Raw genomic sequence first — 6,425 nt, 5'->3', positions numbered from 1 at the left:
GGCAGGTCTCTGTGAATGGCAATGTGTATGTATTGTTCAAATTTTAACCACTAAGTGTCATTATTACTTATAGCTTCTTTAAGTCATGCTGTAACAGAGTTGTTTTTTTTTTGTTGTTTTTTTTTTTTTTTTTTTACAGAAACCAACAAGACAGTATTAGAACTTAAAGTAAATCCCACAATTATACATACCACTGGAAGATTTAGATTTAAAATGTTCTTCATTCAACCAAGATATAGTTTGCTTTTGATGGAAATTAAAGAGAATGTAAGATGAGTATCCATACATGAATTGTCTTTGGCTTATCCGAGATTGGGTTGTAGGGGAGACAGGTTCAGGAGGGAGACCCAGAGATCCCTCTTCTCAACCACACCTTCCAGCTCATTCTGGGGGGATCCCAAGGCGTTCCCAGGCCAGATACAGGAAGGTGAGTTCATTTGAGGTAGGACAGGGTTTACAGAGGAGCAAGAAGTTTGCCAGCTGTGGAAGGAAAGCCATTGATTCTTGCATGGAGTCTTGGAAGACAGGAGGAGAAACCAAAGCAGCATGAGGAACTGAGTCCAGAAAGCCACAGAGGATTAACCTCAAAGAAGGAAAGAAGATAAGCAAATAGAACAAACAAAAAAACCAACTGGGACCACTGATGTCACAGGGGACTCAGGGAAGCTAAGATTATCATGTAGGTTAACACTCAGGCATTGATGGACTGGTAACTGACTCCTCTTATCCTCAGGCAGATGAGGCTTGATGGATTCCAGGTGTGTGCAATGATCAGCTAGGTCCACCCTCCAGCTGCAACTCCTTTGCTCCCTCTGGTGGATAATTGCGAGAAGTACGCAACCAGAGAGAGTTACTAACGTATAAACGGGAAAAAAAGTCAAATAACGTCGCTATGTACCTTTAAGAATTTAATTTCGGTGATGAGCTCTAACTGTCTGGGGGATGGAAGGTCACCTTGCCATAACGCTAAATCTTTAACTCTCTTCACTGATTCTTGTTCAGTTTCAAGTTGAGACTCCAGCTGAAACTCTCCAAAACATTACTTCTGCTTCCAGTCGGAACAAAGTCACTCAGTGTTAAATTGAAATACTTTAAACCAAAATCTCCCAGGGCATAAATACTCAATAGTTAAGAATTTCCTGTTGAACTAAAACTATACAAAACTATACATCCATTTTCTAATCCGCTTAGTCCCTCATGGGGTCGCGGGGTTGCTGGTGCCTATCTCCCTAAAACTATACAAAACTAATACCCAACTATTTATTGCATTTTAAACACCAACAGTTTGATTCAAACTCCTGGAAAATGTTGAAGATAGGTTGCCGTAGTCACAGCTAATAAGCAAATAGCAAAGCAACAGCTTTGCTATTTGCAACCCAATAACCCATATCGAACTCTCACATATCGTTTTAAAGGCTCTCATGCTGGAGCTGCAGGGACGTCTGTGGATTTTGCATGCTTTCTGTTTGCCCCCAGGTGCTCTTACTCACTGTCACTCTGTAGCTAACGCGTCAAACTCTACCTCTGTCCAAGAGGATTCAGTAAACAACTTGTCAGAATAAATGCATGCATTTTGCACTGTCTTTCTATTTGTCCATTTGAAAAGACATAAATAATTAACCATCTGGATTGACTGATTTAGCGCGTGCATTCGAAACCTAAGACTGACAGAAGGTCTTTGTTAATTGGCGGTAGACATGTCTTTTTAATTAGAAACTGTTTTAACAGCACTGTGTTTCAGTCAGACACACTCTATCAAAGAAAAGAGCTCGGACCCAACTGTATGTTTTATTCCTAGTAAAGCCCTCCAAGTGTTTTTGATGGCAACTCTGAACTAGGGTCTCTTGGGTTCGACATCCTGCCACTCTCATTTGCTGAAGCGCTACAGATCGTTAATTGGCACTGGAGTCCTTCATGGAGCTGCACTGGGCCTTCAGCACTTCAAGGAGATGTTGTCGGGCCTTTTATCTCACTCAGCGCTTGTCTTCTCTTGACGCTGTTGTTTGTCAAATGCCATAAATACAAGAGCATTCGCTGTTGTCTCCATCTTGGCTTTCTTTAAACATTAATCTCTAAGCCTTCTCTTCATTTGATGATTTAGTTGTTACTGATTGATCATCTTGCTTTTTTTCTCTTCTCTCTATCCAGACGTATTGAAATTCTGGAGAGGGCAGAGGGAGATGGACTTCATATTTAAAGATGACAGCCAGCTGAAGTAAAGTGTCACTTCAATGACATGGCTTAAGGGTAAAAGCAGATGCCAATTTATTTAGACACTCAGGGAAGAATAGAATAACTTAGGCCATGGGTACTTTTATTCCTTTGCTTATTTGAAATGTATGCAATAATTCTAATTGTGTGGGCTATTATTTACTGTCTTCTCCCTATACTCTTAAAAATTAATGTAACTTTTTTTAAACATAGACCTGTAAAAAAAATTGACTGGTTTTCAAATTAAATGCATTTATTTTATATATTGATTTTTTTATATTCATCCTATGGATTTCTTTTAAAAGAAGTGTTTTTATTGTTTTTTCACACTATATTTACTTAAAGAGACAGACAATTTATTTATAACAGAAACACAGCAATAAATGACAGTAATGCAAATCCTGATCTTTTAAGAAACAGCTTTCTTGCTAATGAAGCACATATTTATTGCTTGATATCGTGTTGAAAAAGGAAATTTGCATTTAGGGGTTAATGCGGGTTGGCTCACTATGAAAATATTAATGACCTACCTGAAAAATTGTTATTGATAATTAAAAGGTGACAACACAGATGTCACCAAGATTGCATATTGATTATGAATGTTTCTTTAACCAACCCTTACAACTTGATTTCCTTTTGTGATATTCTTGTTCATTCTCTATTAAAATTCAGTTTCATTGCCTTCATTCTTATTCTGTTCTGCGGACAGGAAGCCATTCAAGTTCAAAGTCAAGGAGACGAAGCGGAGGAGATCACGCGATGAACGAAGGGGCTTCTGGACAGTTCGAACCTCCCAGGGAGAGAAGGAAGAAGCCGAATTGGAAGGAAAGGCTGCCACACAGTGGGAAGCCCACACAGAGAAGAAGATGATGGTATTTGAAAATAACATGTAATGTCAGCTTTCTGTTGTTCAAAGTGAAGGCTTTTAGAAACAGATGTTGCTAAAGATTGAGGCTTCGCAGGGAAATTGATATTTACCTCCTGAGCTTTTTTTGAGGGTAAATTGAAATTGGTGGTAAATAAACCTTTCTGAAATGAAGCAGTAAGGGAGGTTGTTGATATAAGTATTCTGTTTTGTTTAGGTCAAATGCAGTTTAATTTAAGTAATAATTTGCTTGGGTGGATCCTGGATGTTTTAACAAACAGGACACAGAGAGTAAGGGTTAACAATTGCCTGCGGGTTTCTAAACGTACTTCCACTGGGTCACCTTAAGGCTGTGTGCTATCATCTCTGCTTTTTATTCCTTACACAAACATGTATCATAGTTAGTCTGCTCCAAGAAAAAAAGAAGAGCCACGGCCCAGTGACTGATGACTTTGAAAAATGGTCTGAGGGTTATTGTCTTTATCTTAATACTGATAAGACTAAATATGAGATTATTAATTTTAGAAACACACTCAAGCACAAAGTCACTTTTATCAAAGATCAAGCCATAAAGAGTGTGTACTCTCACAAAGACCTTGAAACTATTTTAGATTTCAAATTGAATTTTGAAGGCAACTGTGACGACCTTGTCTGCAAGTTGAATTATCGCTGTATTTGTGCGTTCACAAACACACGAGAATCCATCTTGTCCTGCTCCCGCTTCAAAGGTTTGTGACCGAACCAAAATGTATTTGGGCCAATAACATTGCAGTATTATGGTTTAAGGCGGGACATACCCCTGTGATGAAAGCAATAGCTCACAAGTCCACAGCTGAACCAACATAAACATGGCAGTACAGGAATACGTATGTGCAGCTGTCACATCTGTTTTGTAAGAATCCACAGCTAAATATTTAAAAGAACAGCATGAAGCGCCTTGACTAGCTTACCTTCTTGTGGTTTCTCATGACACCTGCTGCTTACATTTTAATTTGACACAGTGATTGGCTAAAACCAACCTTTGGGGGACACTAGGTGTCGTTTCGTCCAATCAGCTCGGAGAGTTCTGCTAAAGGTCCCTCCTTTCCCCAAACAGATTTGATGGAAACAGACCCAGTTTGATAATGTGCGGAACGAAGAGTGCTACACATTATCAATCTGGCTTGCCAGGTTGGATCTGCTAGGATCCAGGGAAAAGAAACGATCAAGTGAGAACTTGCTAACAAATAAAGCCTTGTTGATGTCAGAGGTTAAAAGGAGAATGAGCAGAGTGGTTTAAGGTGATATAAAGGCAACAGTAGCTCAAATAACTAGTCTTTAAAACCAAGACATTATCTCTGAATGCAAAACACATAATTTTAAGCAATTGGGCAACGGTATCTGAAGTCCACACCTGGGGCAACTCTTGTCCAATTTAGAACAATAAACTGAGGCTAAAATTCACACAGTGTCACATGGACAACCTCAGATTGGGAAAAAAGTTGCTAGGTCGGATCAATCTGGATGTCAGCAGCAACACTTAGATGTATGGATCAGTATTTGTGGTAAACAACATAAAAACATCATGCCATCCTGTGTTTTATCAATGGTTCAGGCCTGGTGGTGATATCATGGTGTAAAATTTCCTGGCACAATTTGTGCCTCTTTGTATCAGCAGACGATCATCATTTATATGACCATGCCTTGATCAGTACTATGCCAACCATATCCAACCTAATGTAACCATTTTCTTATAGCTACTTCCAGCAGAATCATCTCAAACTTGTCTTGGACATGACGAGTTCACTCTCCTCCAATAGAACATCTTCAGGATATGCCAGAGTGGCATATTCTCGTCTTGCAGCAGATCTGTAGAAACTGCACAATAGTATTGTGTTAATATGGTCCAAAATCTCTGAGAAATGTTTCTGACATCTTATTGGATCTAAACCACAAAGAATTAAGGGTCCTAGCAGTTACATAGTTTACCTAATAAAATGTCAGATTATTGGACTTCAATACAGTATTAAGAGACTTGTTTTGTGCATCACATGAGAAAGTTTAAATATATATATATATATATATATATATATATATATATATATATATATATATATATATATATATATATATTCCTTTTATGACATGTTTTGTGGGTATCACATTGTAGAGCCTTGATTAGATTTTGAACATTGGCTGCCAAAAATAACAACGTTTGCTTTAGCTATAAACCATTTTCAGTTTATTTAAGCTAATCTTGCACCCGGTAATGAAATATTACCTCAATTGTGTGTGACTGCACCCTCATCAGATTTAATTTGTTGGGGGAGGAAAAACAGAAAATAAAACTTTGATTAACATTCATGCAAAAACCAGCATAAGATATATAACAGACTATCTTAAAAATGAAACTGAAGATGTGGTGCCAAAAAACAAAACAAAAAAAAAAACAATATACGCTCATTTCTAGGTTATTAGGTTTTAAAGACGCAAGGCGTTTAGGTGTTCTTAACCTGTTAATTATTTTTATTTTATTAAATGCAATCTGAACTATACTATACTACTATACTAAGTTAAAGAATGTAAGCTGTTGATGGAAGCATCATTTGAGTTAAAGTAATAGAGGAAGGAAAAGGTTATTTCTAAGATACGTTATTCTAAGATAGGTTATTTCTAAGATACCACCTCCAATGAGGTCAAAACTTCTGCAGGCTGGCTAATCCTGTGCACTTTTTCCTCTATTCTTTTCTTTCAGCTCGCTCAGAGGCTCTGGATTTCACACTGAGTTAAGCTGAATGGGATTGGTGCTTTTTACTCAAAGAGCATTTTGCTGAAAGTTTGACAGCTACAGAGAAACATTTTATCAGACCATGAACTTTCTGAGATGCTCATGTAACAGCCCTCAGTTATCGCTCTTTTTGCTGCTACTAAACAATTTTGACATCTCAACAAAAACACCAGTGGGAAGATACAAACAGCATCAAAGATTGGAGAAGAACCAAGCTAATTCGGTAGCAGGATCAGACCTGCTGAGACAGACTTTTTCTGTTTCAATCTGAAGAATTTCTGCAAGCTGGGTTTTGGCCTAGCTTTGTCTCCTTCTCTTTTGACTGCAAGAAATAATGTTAAATGGAACAGAAATCTGGCACAAATAAGGGCAGTTTAAGGTTGTTATCAGTGCGTTTTGAGGCCCCTTAAACTGGAGCCATAATGTTGATGTTTCTCAGCATGATATTGGAAAGGCATTCTGAGATTCATCAAGGGCACACTGTGCTCCCCATTACAAGTCATAGAACATTAGAAATCCCCATTTGTTTCAGCATGCGCAAAATTTCCATAGTGAGATCCTGGGAGTTCATGCTGGCAGCAA

The 6,425-nt window shown here is 38.1% G+C and overlaps 1 long non-coding RNA gene across 1 annotated transcript; it reads left to right on the top strand.

Moving 5' to 3' along the window:
* Nucleotides 1–2,150: 2,150 nt before the first annotated feature.
* On the top strand, nucleotides 2,151–6,125 carry LOC110366999. The gene is made up of 3 exons (XR_002427147.2): nucleotides 2,151–2,247; nucleotides 2,921–3,083; nucleotides 5,811–6,125. It is a non-coding gene; the product is annotated as an uncharacterized LOC110366999 (long non-coding RNA).
* Nucleotides 6,126–6,425: the final 300 nt, after the last annotated feature.

Source organism: Fundulus heteroclitus, unplaced genomic scaffold, assembly GCF_011125445.2.
Source record: "Fundulus heteroclitus isolate FHET01 unplaced genomic scaffold, MU-UCD_Fhet_4.1 scaffold_402, whole genome shotgun sequence".
NCBI classification, from domain to species: Eukaryota; Metazoa; Chordata; class Actinopteri; order Cyprinodontiformes; family Fundulidae; genus Fundulus; species Fundulus heteroclitus.
Note: the sequence above shows the minus strand (reverse complement) of the source record. Positions and strands in the feature narration are given on the sequence as shown.